The following is a 13269-nucleotide window of genomic DNA, read 5'->3' as shown; positions in this document are numbered from 1 at the left end:
GCCACAGGTTGGCCACCCCTGGCATATAGCAATTTAAAAAACACACCTAGAAAAACTTTAAGGGGCACCCTTCTGTTCAGGAGGAGAAGTCACGATAAATGCTAACCCAGAATCTTAGCTAAATGAAACGGTCAAATCATACACATTTATTAAAAGTCATGCAGATGAATAAAGTGAAAGCATTACTTACTAATTCACTGTGTTCTAAGCAACACCTAGAACCTGGCATTACCAAAAATGGCACCATATAAAAGAAACCCTTTAACCACCTCTTACTTGCCTGCTGTCGCTTCTGTTGCCGCTGCTAGTCGAACAAAATTGTGCTCTGCTTCTGCACCTCAGGACATACTATCAGTTTAACTGAACTTCAGGGTTTCCTAGGTCAAAGAGGAGACGTCCACTAAATAAATAAATAAATTTAAAAAAAAAAAACGAACACGCAAAATGTTGCTTGCCACAGATCACATTCTATCGATCTTGACCACTAAAACAAAACCATTAATTCACTTTCCAAAAGCAAGATACTCAACAGAATGCCGCTCTCCCAATTAAAACCCTAAAACAAACCTGGATGTGAAGTCCTGTCTGCATAATGGACAAGAAAGGTTAATCTAATTTGAATGGAGTTTTTTGCTTGACAGCTTTATTCATCCTAATGCATTCCCCTAGTTGTTCCAGTAGCATTTATGGGCCTACACAGAGCTGTTTCCAAATATATCTGGCAGGGCAAAAACCCTCGACTGAGTTTTGTAATCCGTGGCTGAACGAGATAGTGAACCCTCCTAAACCTGAACATCTAAGGCTTCCCAAAAGTAGCTGCCTGACAAGGCATTATGGAGAGAAACAGAGGTTGGCTTAGCTTTGGATCAAGGTACAAATGGAGATTCCTATGACTGGAATGCTAAAAATCTGCAGATATCTGCAGACCATGTTTGCGGCTCTACTAAAAATCAATGGTTACAACCTATTTGGGAAGGACTGAATGGGCAAAACAGGTAAGGGAGTGTGGCCCTCTGGCATTACCTGTTTCCAAGTAACTGAAAACTCGGAAGAAAATCATCTTGAATGCTTATGGATCAATATCTTAACAGATAAAATAAAAGATGCTGTTGATTGTCTGTAGCAGACACCAAATAAATCACACTAGGAAACAGTAGGACTGGTTCCTTACACATCTATGACGTTTAGGCAGAAAAAGCTGCGTGATTACATGTGACTTAAAATTGAGTGACATATGCTGGAGGTCTCATGCTACTAATACTAAAACAGCCATAGAATTTCTACATTATAGACAACAATTTTGTAACTCAAGAAGTACTGCAGCCAACATAGGGGAATTCTATATTGGACCTTGTTTCCACAGATAGAAAGGAACTCATCACAAAACTAAAAATTAATGGTCGCTTACACACAAGTGATCGTGACTTGATCATATTTATAATGTGCAAACAGAATACAGTCCAGACAGTTGATATATACATATATGAAAAAGAGCCAATTTCACAAAGCTGAAAACAATTATGAGCCAAATCAGCTGGGAGGAAGAATTTAATCAGAAAAATGCAAATGAATAATCAATGCTGAATATGCAGGTTAGATTTTGTGAAAAATCCACACCCCTGTTAGAAGTAGCTATACCGACCAAACCCTCAGTGCAGACAACTCTAGGTCAACAGAAGACTTCTTCCATCAAACTAGCTACCACCTCTTAGGGAGGTAGATTACCTACACCAACAGGAGAACCCCACCCATTGACATAGGTAGTGTCTACACTGAGCATTACAGCTGCACTGCTGTACTATCTTAAGTGTTGATATACCCCAAGTCTCAGGACAAGGAACAGCTGAGAATTATGCCCTAAAAATGTGGTTTTGTTCACTGCTACACAAGAAAAAAGGACAGGACTTGAAATTAATGACTGTTCTCTAATAAATTGGTTAGTCTCTAAGGTGCCACAAGTACTCCTTTTCTTTTTGTTCTCTGAAAGGTTATTTGGTTAACAGTAGTCCAACAGTTATTGTAACGGTCAAGAAAGGGAACCCAGTAGTAATCAAAAACAAGTCTCACTATATATGCAAGCTTAAATAATGGCAATGGCCAGAGCCTATCAATGCAAGTCCACCTGAAGAAAAATTGATCATGTGGGATATGCTCACTTGAGTGGAGGATTACAAAGAGCAGTAAGGTGTATGTACTCCAGATTCCAGAGTTTAGCTCCTCATTTAAACTGCATGAATACTTTCCTCAAGGCAGCACAACTGAACAAGTCCCTAGCTTTGATAAATCTAGGCTCAAGGACCACAGATCCAGTTTTCTAAAGCACAGAGAAACCACAATCAGCCATTTCATTGCTACCTTCTATTTATAGTGTACCAATTTATATTTTGCCATGAATCTAGAGTTACATTCCCCATACATTTGTAAACAGGTGAAAATTAGATTTATCTCAATACTATTCAAAAATATTTCAGTGTAAGAACTGGACCCATGAGACACCACAAGATAACCTAGATGCTTGTTGCCTAAACACAGAAATAGCACAGCCCAAGTTTTTCTGACATGAAAGTTACCGAAGATTACTACACATTTTTTGGATCAATACCCTATCAAAATCCACCAGTCAGAGCTTTTTCAGTGCTGTACTTACCATAATAATGAAAATTAAAACTCACTGAAGAGAAGACTGAAGATGTCCCTGGAACATTCATCAACATTCTGTTGCAATCCTACACTACAAAAGCATAAAGAAGAGGTAAAAGTTGGTTTGTCCAACATCTCAAGTATATTAGCCAGCACTGAAATGGATAACTGAAGTGGTTAAGTAACACTAGGTTGTGCTTCTGGAAATAGTAGTAGAGTTACCTTTCTTGAATAAAGGAACAAGGCTGCTTAAGTAAACATTTCACCTGGCCTACTCCTTACAAGAGCAAACTTCTTAAAATAGTTGGCTAGAGATTAAGTTACTTTATGAAGTATTATTCCACATTCCCTTGTGGTAGAAACTGAAGGCTCTTTGTTAAATGGATTAAAGGTTGCCTACTTTTACTGTACCTTATGAAAGCAAATCTAAATTTTACTAAACTACTTCATTTCTAAGAGATGCTTTTCAGGGAATCACACTAAATCTGCGTGTGTGCACGCGCACGCACCTGTATATACATACACGAGAGAGACTGAGACATCTTTAACACCCCCACCACATATGTATGTGGGCACAAGTTACAGAAACAGTACAAGAACTATTTTTCCGCCCTGTTACTCCAACAGCGGACCACCACCACTACTAACCAGAGAGACATTTGGTCCGTGAATTAGCATTTTTCACACGGATACTATCACTAATATAGCTTCTAAAGTAACGATCTTTCATGACAATTTCCACACACTGACCATGATTAGCAATTGGGGTGCTTCCACTTTTGGCTAGCCAATTTAAGACACTTTAAAGGATCTGATTTTCAGAAAGCAGGTTCTCAGCACTTTCTGAAGAAAATCAGGCCCCTTTAACCGCATCAAGTTTCAACTCATCTCAAGTATTTAAGAATCCATGAGAAACCAATCTATAAGCAACGTTTCCCAATTAACAGTACAACTTCAGAGTAGTAAGCAGATTTTGCAACAAACTACAGATGAAAAGGTGCAATTTTCAAAAGTAGTTAAGTGATTTAGGAGTACTAAGTCCCATTGACTTTCAGTGGGATTTGTGCTCCTAAATCACTAAGACATTTTTGAAGGTTGCACACAAACTCAATTCTCTCAATTGCTGTAGATGGGGCAAGCCTTTTAGGAATAGCATTTAACCCCTGAAGGAGAAGTTATTTAAACACCATGTATCAGTTTTGTAACACGGCAGAAAGCGTTTTTCAAATCATTCCAACATCTGTGTACTAATGCAAATTTCCAATACCTATCTTTTTCCAACTGAATATTTCCTGGAATACAAAAAAAAAAAAAAAAAAGTATTCTAGCTTCTATCCCCATGAATGTTGGCACTTAGTGTCAACAACCCGAAATTCCATTCTTATTTTTTCCCCAGATTCAGTCCATCACTAGGTGCACATGCAGTATCCCATACATCATAAAAAGAAAAATCATTCCTTGAGATATCTGCTTCCAGTGCCGGTGAAACTAAAATGGAAGTGTTAATTTAAATATAAATTAAGCGATTGGAGGTTTATGACTATAGTAGAAGAATCCTACTTCCACATCCGTATATATAGGAAAACTATGTACAAGGAACGCAGTGTGCATACCTATTGTAGAAAAAAATTTCTATTTCACGGTGAGATATTTTCTTACATACTTTACACATACGGTAAGGCCCAAAAGTTGAGAATATCGCAGCACCAACAGCAACATAAACAGAATAGTCAAAGCCCGTTTATGAAAGTTTGCCACTTAGTTCCATAAGTCTGTCAAGAGTACAGTATGCCTTCAAAAGTGCTAGTTCTACGGACTCAATAAACCAGGAAGAAATTGTCATGTATAAAATGTCAATAAATTCCAGAAAAAGATAAGAACACCATGCTCATGCTACCTGAATTAAACACCTGTATAAGCATATTTTTCATTTCCTCATCTAAAAATGCCCACTAGCTCCTTCATGTAAATTTCTTATGAGAACTGTGGAGGATTACAAAAATAGCTTTAGCAGCCAACAAATTAATCCTTGTGCAATGCATTAGACATTTTGAGTATTCCTAACATACACTAACTTAACAAGCATGTTGGGAATTATTAACTTTCAACATCATCCCTCAGTGTTAAGTAAAAAGATAACAGTACACCTGTATTAATGTAACTGGCCAACAAACTGAGTAGTTAAGAATGCAGCATCAACTATTTCATTGTGCCTTCATTACTCTCTTTCTAAAATAAATGTATGTGGCCATAACTTCACACCCGTCTCGCTGCACTTATGCCAGCAACCAGGACTACCTCTGTGATACAGAGCTCCGCTTCATCAGTCCCAGAAGTCCAGGTTAATTTTGACACAGAACAAAACTCAGGGAAGAAAGGAAAAAAATACCACCACAGACTCGTAAGCTATTATTCACTGTAGATGTTATTTAAAGACTTCCAGGGTACAGCGTTTCCATCAGAGTTAACTACGGACTCCTGCAGTTATTTAAGCCTGATCTCCACTCTGAGTGGAAAAGTGGAACCTCCTTCTTAGCCCTGAGGGAAAGTCAGTTTACTCGCTGCAAGGGTGGGACAAGACTGTCCCACTCATTCCAGGCATTTCTAATGCACACCTTTCCATGGTAGCTAGGCTGCAGATACAAAGTCTTCGTGAACTAAAACGGATACAAAGTTAAAATCACTGAATTCACACATGGTGAGCTCTGATTTTCCCTAGTTCTTGCTTCAGTTGCTGCTACTTAAAACATTCTTCTCCTCTCCCATTTTTCTGAATAGGTACAAGACATGGTCAAGGATAGGGGCCCAGGCAAAAACAGATGCATCCTGGAGGTGAATGCTGTGAGGCACCTATCAAGGAAGGGGAAGAGCATATTTGGATACAGACTGGCTAACCTAGTAAGGAGGGCTTTAAACTAGGTTTGAAGGGGGCAGGTGACCAAAGTCCGCAAGTAAGTCAAAGGCATGGAGACCTGGGAAAAGGGTTGGAATTGGGGGGAGCACTGGCTGTTATAGCAGGGATAAAGGAAAGACAAGACAGAACTGGGAGGCGGGGAAATCAAATCAGTATCTTAGATGTCTGTATATTGATGCAAGAAGTATGGGGAATAAGCAGGAAGAACTCAAAATGCTAGTAAATAAACACAATTATGACATAATTGGTATCAGAGACTTGGTAGGATAATACACATGACTGGAATATTTGGTACAGAAGGGTACAGCTTGCTCAGGAAGGACAGGCACGGAAAAAAGCGAGGAGTTGGTTGCCTTATATATTAAAAAGTGTATACACTTGGACTGAGGTTTAGATGGAAATAGGAGACAGACTTGTTGAAAGTCTCTAGGTAAGCATAAAAGGGGTAAAAAACAAGGGTGATGTCATGGTAGGGTCTACTACAGATAGAGTGACCAGATGTCCCAATTTTATAGGGACAGTCCCAATTGTGGGGGCTTTTTCTTATATAGGCACTTATTACCCCCCACCCCCATCCCGATTTTTCACACTTGACCTCTGGTCACCCTAACTGCAGGCCACCTAAGCAGGAAGAAGAGGTGGATGAGGTTTTTTTTTAAAAAAAAAAAACTAACAAAATCATCCAAAGCACAGGACTTGGTGGTGACGAGGGACTTCAGCTACTCAGACATCTGTTGGGAAAACAACACAGCAGAGCACAGATTATCCAGTAAGTTCTTGGAATGTATTGGAGACAATATTTTATTTCAGAAGGTGGAGAAAGCTACTAGGGGAGAGGCTTTTCTAGATTTGATTTTGACAAACAACGAGGAACTGGTTGAGAAGCCTGAGCCCCACCAAGCAGGGCTGAAGCTGAAGACCAAGAGCTTCAGCCCAGGGCAGCGGGGCTCAGGTTACAAGCCCCCTGCCTGGGGCTGAAGCCCTTGGGCTCTGCCCCCGCCCCTCCCCCCACCCCAGGGTGGTGGGGCTTGGGCTTTGGCCCCTCCACTGAGGGCAATGGAGCTCAGGCAGGCTCAAGCTTTGGTCCCCACTCTTGGGGTTGTGTAGTAATTTTTGTCGTCAGAAAGGGGTCGTGGTGCAATGAAGTTTGAGAACCCCTGCTTGAAGTCATAGCAGCTTGGCTTGCTGGTCTGTGAAAGTTACATATTACTCTTTCCCCTCCACCTCCCACCATTCAGAAAATCCCATCCACTTTTCCCCAATTCTTGTAAAGCCAATTTGCAGCTGGTCAAATGGAGAAGCATTCACCAAACTTTAACTTTTCATTGTTCTGTCAGATCATCAAGTCCTAGCCTTGGGATGCAATCTTTAAATCGTGTACGCTGGTAAAATTGGTTTTAGTGTCAGTTCATTTTTCACACCAAGAATACGGAAAGAACAAAATACTCTGTTAATTTTGACTCTTCACCCCTTTTCCCAAAAAAAGACTAGGTATCTTTAAAGTTCCAACTTTCCCCATAAAGCCCAAAACTGAACAATTTCAGCTCATGCAATTCCAATCCAGTCTCCCCTACAAGTCTCAACTTTTCATCAAAGATTTTCACAACCAGAGCATACACCAATAATTGCTGCATAATTCACAAAGAAGAACTTAAAACAAAAGCCACAAGAAATCATATGACTGTACTGTGTCATTAGTATCTACAACAAAGCACTGCTGTTTCCGAGAAAGGAAATAAAATGTGCTGTTTCCTACAACTGAGTTTAAACTAAACTACAGCTGAGCTTATAGCAAAAAAGCTTAAGCTCTAAGAACATAACTCAATTGCTATACTCCCTCCAGAGACCTCATGCACATGATCTGCTTTTTTAAAAGGCGTAAGCTTCTCTAAATGGGCAGGGAGGCTGCAGATGTGCTTAGATCACAACCTATCATGCTGATTAATATTATCTCATGGTTTCCTTGTACTTCCCCAATCTGTATTCATCTATTGTCTCGGGTCTTCTACTTCGATTGTAAGTTCTTTGGGGTAGAACTGCCTCTGTTCTGTTCATAGAATGCCTAACGCAGTGGGGCCTTGGTCCATGACTAGGGCTCCTAGGAACTAAGATAATACAAATAAATAACCATAGGGTAGGACATTTCAACACCTTGAAATGGGCATGGAAAGCCTTATCTGAGATGCCATTCCACCTTGTTTTCATCAGATATAGGAAAATCAATTTGGACCATAGCACAGATCTAAATTTTGGTCCATCTTGCAAACTTTTCCCACTGAAATTCAAATGTGACCTTCCCACCACCCCAAACACACTCCCACTTAGTAACAGGGCAGTTACTTCCTCTCTATGGTTCCCCAATAAGCCCATCTATGTAAAGCTCTTTGAAAGTCAGTAGAGCCCTTTTGTCACTGCCAATATCAAGTCTCACACACTGGAGTAAATAGCCTCAGGATACATGAAATCTGAATTCAGCTACAAGTCCAACTTCAGGAAGGTATTTTAAGCTATGTCTTCACTGCAAGAAATAGGTGTGGTTTTACATCAATGTACCTCAATGCAATGTCCTAGATGAGACAAGGCACAGGTTGTTTTTAAACCTATCTGTAGCTAGTCATGGTCAAATCTACATATCCCAGTTGACATGCACCTTGAATAACTATATATACGTAAAAGCTGTTGTGCCTTCTCTCCACTAAGATGTTCTATCAAAATAGCTATCTTGATGTGTAAACTAATTGACAGCTCTAATCGCAGTTAACTCACACGATTAACAAAAAAATTAATTGTGATTAATCACACTGTTAAACAATAGATTACCAACTGAAGTTTATTAAATATTTTTGTATGTTTTTCTACAATTTTCAAATATATTGATTTCTATTACAACATATAATACAAAGTGTACAGTGCTCACTTTATATTTTTATTATAAATATTTGCACTGTAAAAATAACAAAAGATTGTATTTTTCAATTCACCTCATACCAAGTACTGTAGTGCAATCTCTATCATGAAAGTGTAACTTACAAACATAAATGTTTTTTTTGCTACATGACTGCACGCAAAAAAAATGCAAAACTTTAGAGCCTACAAGTCCACTCAGTCCTACTTCTTGTTCAGCCAATCGCTAAGACAAACAAGTTTGTTTACATTTACGGGAGATACTGCTGACTACTTCTTATTTACAATGACAGGTTTAAAAGTGGTTACGCATCCGATGAAGTGAGCTGTAGCTCACGAAAGCTTATGCTCAAATAAATTGGTTAGTCTCTAAGGTGCCACAAGTACTCCTTTTCTTTTTGCTTATTTACAATGTCAGCTGAAAGTGAGAACAGGCATTTGCATGGCACTTTTGTAGCCGGCGTTGCAAGGTATTTACATGCCAGATACGCTAAACATTCATAGGCCCCTTCATGCTTCAGCCACCATTCCAGAGGAAATGCTTCCATGCTGATGATGCTCTCGTTAAAAATTAATGCATTAATTAAATTTGTGACTGAACTCCTTGGGAAGAATTGTATGTCTCCAGTTCTGTTTTACCCACATTCTGCCATATATTTCATGTTATAGCAGTGTCGGATGATCCAGCACATGTTCGTTTTAAGGACACTTTCACAGCAGACTTGACAAAACGCAAAGAAGGTACAAATGTGAGATTTTAAGGATAGATACAGCACTCGACCCAAGGTTTAAGAATCTGAAGTGCCTTCCAAAATCTGAGAGGGATGGGGTGTGGAGCATGCTTTCAGATATCTTAAAAGAGCAACACTCCAATATATTACTACAGAACCTGAACAACCAAAAAAGAAAACCTTCTGCTGGTGGCATCTGACTCAGGTGACACTGTAAACAAGACATGGGCAGCATTATCTCCTGCTAATTGTAAACAAACTTGTTGTCTGAGGGACTGGCTGAACAAGAAGTAGGACTGAGTGGACTTGTAGGTTCTAAAGTTCTACATTGTTTTATTTTTGAATGCAGTTATTTTTTGTACATAATTCTACATTTGTAAGTTCAACTTTCATTATAAAGAGATTGTACTACAGTACCTGTATGAGGTGAATTGAAATACTATTTCTTTTGTTTTGTACAGTGCAAATATTTGTAATAAAAAATGAAGTGAGCACTGTACAATTTGTATTGTGTTGTAATTGAAATCAATATATTTGAAGACGTAGAAAACGTCCAAAAATATTTAACAAAATGGTATTCTAATATTTAACAATGTGAATAGTAGGACAATTAATTTATTTAATTGTTTGACAGAGCTAGTGTAAACACCTTTTCTCAGTGAAGATATAGCCCATGAAGAGACAGAAGAAGCATACTTAGCAGAGACACTCAAATCTTCTGAGATTTATCCATACTCCATCTTTCAGATGTAGTAATCCTTTGTCACAAATACTAGAATAAAAACATTCAATGATAAAAACATCTGCAACCAGTCTTCCGCCAGTACAGCACAGTGAGATCATTTTTAAAAATTCTCAAGATGAGATGCCATCGTGAGGTAGAAGGGGCTCATTGACCACATCTGTTCAATCCTTGGTGCCTCTGCTGAGACTCATGAGGATGTCAGACATGGTGATGAGAGATTAAGTGGACACCTATTCAGTGGATCCTAGACTGAGGGAGCCCAACTGAGTCAATTCCCCTAAGCTATTGAAGTGCCGTGAAAAAATTATGTAATATTACTACTGACACACATTGATACTTAAAACTTAATGACATCACCTCTTTTACATAGCTAGTTCTTAAAACAAAAACTTCTAGTTTCTCAGTTCGTTTATAGAACACGTGAACAATATGGCTGTCCCACACAGAGGTTCAAATCTATACAACCTTTGATGTAACATAACAGGGACTTTTAGCTCAGCTAGCAGAGGCTCATGCTTTTAAAACCAGAGGTCCTGGGTTTGACCTCCACTGCCTAATACCTCCTAGGGGTTTTGTGTTACATTAGGGCTAGTCTACACTAGAAGCACTACAGTGGTGGCATAGCGCATCTGGAGAAGACTCTCCAGCAGACAGCGCTGTCCACACCAGCACTTAGGTCGGTGGCTTATTCACACCCCTGAGCAAAATATGTTATACTGACTTAGGTGACTTAGATGGCTGTACAAGCGCTCAGAAAGATACAGCAGAGAATCTTAGATTTTGCAAATGGGATACCACCAACTTAAATCACTTTTGTACCTTTTTTTTTTTCACCTGCTATTGTAACAAGCAACATCTCTGGTTACTACTATTTAAAGAGATTATGGGAAAATTACTTTTACTTTGTACATGCAACAGCACTCCCTGTATAACCAATATCATTGTTGCTACAATGTAGTCACTCATTCCTACAGAGGAGATCTCCAGTGGCTGCTCTTTGCACCCACTTTTTGAGGGTACAGGGTTTCAAATTCATGGATCTTTCTGCATGATTGGGGCCTTACTCACTACTATTTTCCCCCTTTGATTACAGAACTGTAGGGGAAACTTTTTTAAATAAGGAAATGTAAAAGCAAAACTGGCTGGAACTCCAGGAAAAACCAGTGGGCTTATTATTGGAAAGTGGGTTCAATCTGACAGCGTCCCTGTAAGTGTTCTTGCTTTGAATGCACAGCAGCGTGCTAATTTGTGCTAGAGATCCACTGCAGATTGCTGAATTTTGCATATTAGAGAATAAAAGAACTTTTTTTTTGTAAAGACAGTTATTTTGAAATGTGTGAATTAGTCTTAATTATCACCCAAACTTAATGTGTTAAAATATTCTGTAGTACATTTTAGTAATATTAAACAGGATTACAGAACTGACTTTGTTATGAAATCTCTGTTGAGAAATGGGGAGAGTTCCTCAAGGTTTCTGATGAGGATTACTAAATGTATAGACTAACAAAGTGAGAATTACTGAGACTTCTCTGTAACAGTCTGTACAATATTTAGACATAAATCACACCTCTAGATTACTTGAAGCACAATAGTTCTGATAGTTTTCAGAGTAACAGCCCTGTTAGTCTGTATTCGCAAAAAGAAAAGGAGTACTTGTGGCACCTTAGAGACTAACCAATTTATTTGAGCATAAGCTCTGGTGAGCTACAGCTCACTGCATGCATCCGAAGAAGCGAGCTGTAGCTCACAAAAGCTCATGCTCAAATAAATTGGTTAGTCTCTAAGGTGCCACAAAAGTCCTCCTTTTCTTTTTGCGAATACTTCCGAGGCGGACTGCAGCAGCTCAGAAAGCCGGTATCAATATCTTGCTAGCACTCAGCACGCTTACTCTAAAAAAAAATCCCTCTCCTTTACCATGCAAACAAGGTAAACTACACGCAGGTGTGCGCCTCTGAAGTTGTGCAAAGGACCTGTGCGAAGAGCTCGGAGGGTTCCACAAGTCAGCACTGCACATTTTCATAAAGCCATCGACAGCCCTGAAGAGCGCCCGGGGAGGAAGAGAGCGGGGCCTAACTGCGGAGCGGCGAGGGAGAGCAGCCAAGCCCAGCCCTGCCGCGGGCACCTCTTGCCCTCCACGCCCCCGGCAGCGGGTCCCTCCCGGGCAGGCTCCCCGCGCCCAGCACCCGGGACCGGAGAGCAGCGGGGGGGCCACGGGGGGGCCTGGGCCCCTGAAGTGTCTGGTGGGGTGGGATGGGGGGGGGGAGCAGCATGGCACTTCTTCCAAGTGGGGAGAGGGACCCAGCTCCCTGAGCCGAGGGAGAAGGGAGAGACACAGTGACCCCCCTCGCCCACAGTCACCCCCTCCCGGTGACGACCCCCCATTCACCCCCTCCACCCCCCCGCGCGCTCAAACTGAACCCCGTTAGTCCCCCCCCACACACACACAATGACCCCCCCACTATCTCCCCGCGCGCGCAGCGACCCCCCCCATTTCCCCCCTCAGGCAGCCCCTCTTCTCCCCACCCCCCCGCGCGCTCAAACTGAACCCCGCCAGTCCCCCCTCCCCTCTGCACCCCCCCCACACACAATGACCCCCCCACTATCTCCCCGCGCGCGCAGCGACCCCCCCCATTTCCCCCCTCAGGCACCCCCTCTTCTCCCCACCCCCCCGCGCGCTCAAACTGAACCCCGCCAGTCCCCCCTCCCCTCTGCACCCCCCCACACACACAATGACCCCCCCACTATCTCCCCGCGCGCGCAGCGACCCCCCCCCATTTCCCCCCTCAGGCAGCCCCTCGTCTCCACACCCCCGCGCGCGCGCAGCGGCCCTGCCCCCCCCCCCGCTCCCGCTCACCGCGGGCGGGGCACGCAGCGCCCCCAAGCCCGGCGAGGGGCGCCCGCTCCCCCCGGCACCAACCCGCTGGACGCCGACGCCCCGGAGCCGCGCCGCCGGAGAGCTGCAGGCGCCGGTGGGCTCGGGCTCGGTCCCGGTCGCAGGCGGCGGTAGCAGCTCAGCCCCGGAGCCCGCAGCCCCCCCCCCGCCGCGGCTCCGGAGCTTTTCAAAAGTCCCGAGTCCGGACTGGGAGGCTCCCCCCGCCCGGACCCGCTCGCCCCGCCCCCCGCCGACGGCGCGCCGCCAAGATGGCGGCCGCGCGCGCTATTGCGCCTGCGCGTGGCGCCGGGCTTCAGTTACGGGCAAGGGGGGGGGCGAGAGATACTAGGATGGAGCGAGCCTGGGCTGGAGCTCGGGGGGGGGGCGAGCCTGAGGCGGGGCCCCTGGGCTGGAGCTCGGGGGGTGGGGGGGGGCGAGCCTGAGGCGGGGCCCCTGGGCTGGA

At 42.8% G+C, this 13269-nt stretch overlaps 1 protein-coding gene across 9 annotated transcripts in view; it reads right to left on the bottom strand.

Annotated features, from left to right (window-relative positions):
• KLHL13 (kelch like family member 13) overlaps nucleotides 1-13035 on the bottom strand; it is a 120209-nt gene extending 107174 nt beyond the window's left edge. For 5 of the 9 annotated variants that reach the window (XM_078854296.1, XM_078854293.1, XM_078854297.1 and 2 more), the window contains exons 1-3: nucleotides 12789-13034; nucleotides 2648-2731; nucleotides 281-377 (exon numbers count right to left, since the gene is read on the bottom strand). The gene's annotated coding sequence lies outside the window, so the exon portion shown is untranslated. Of the gene's footprint in view, nucleotides 1-276; nucleotides 378-2647; nucleotides 2732-12788 lie in introns of all 9 variants that reach the window. The other 4 variants (XM_078854299.1, XM_078854295.1, XM_073358547.2 and 1 more) reach the window with 4 other exon arrangements.
• Between the last annotated feature and the right edge of the window lie 234 nt (nucleotides 13036-13269).

Source organism: Lepidochelys kempii, chromosome 9 (genome assembly GCF_965140285.1).
Source record: "Lepidochelys kempii isolate rLepKem1 chromosome 9, rLepKem1.hap1, whole genome shotgun sequence".
Taxonomy (NCBI): Eukaryota; Metazoa; Chordata; order Testudines; family Cheloniidae; genus Lepidochelys; species Lepidochelys kempii.
This window is presented reverse-complemented; position numbering and strand designations above follow the sequence as displayed.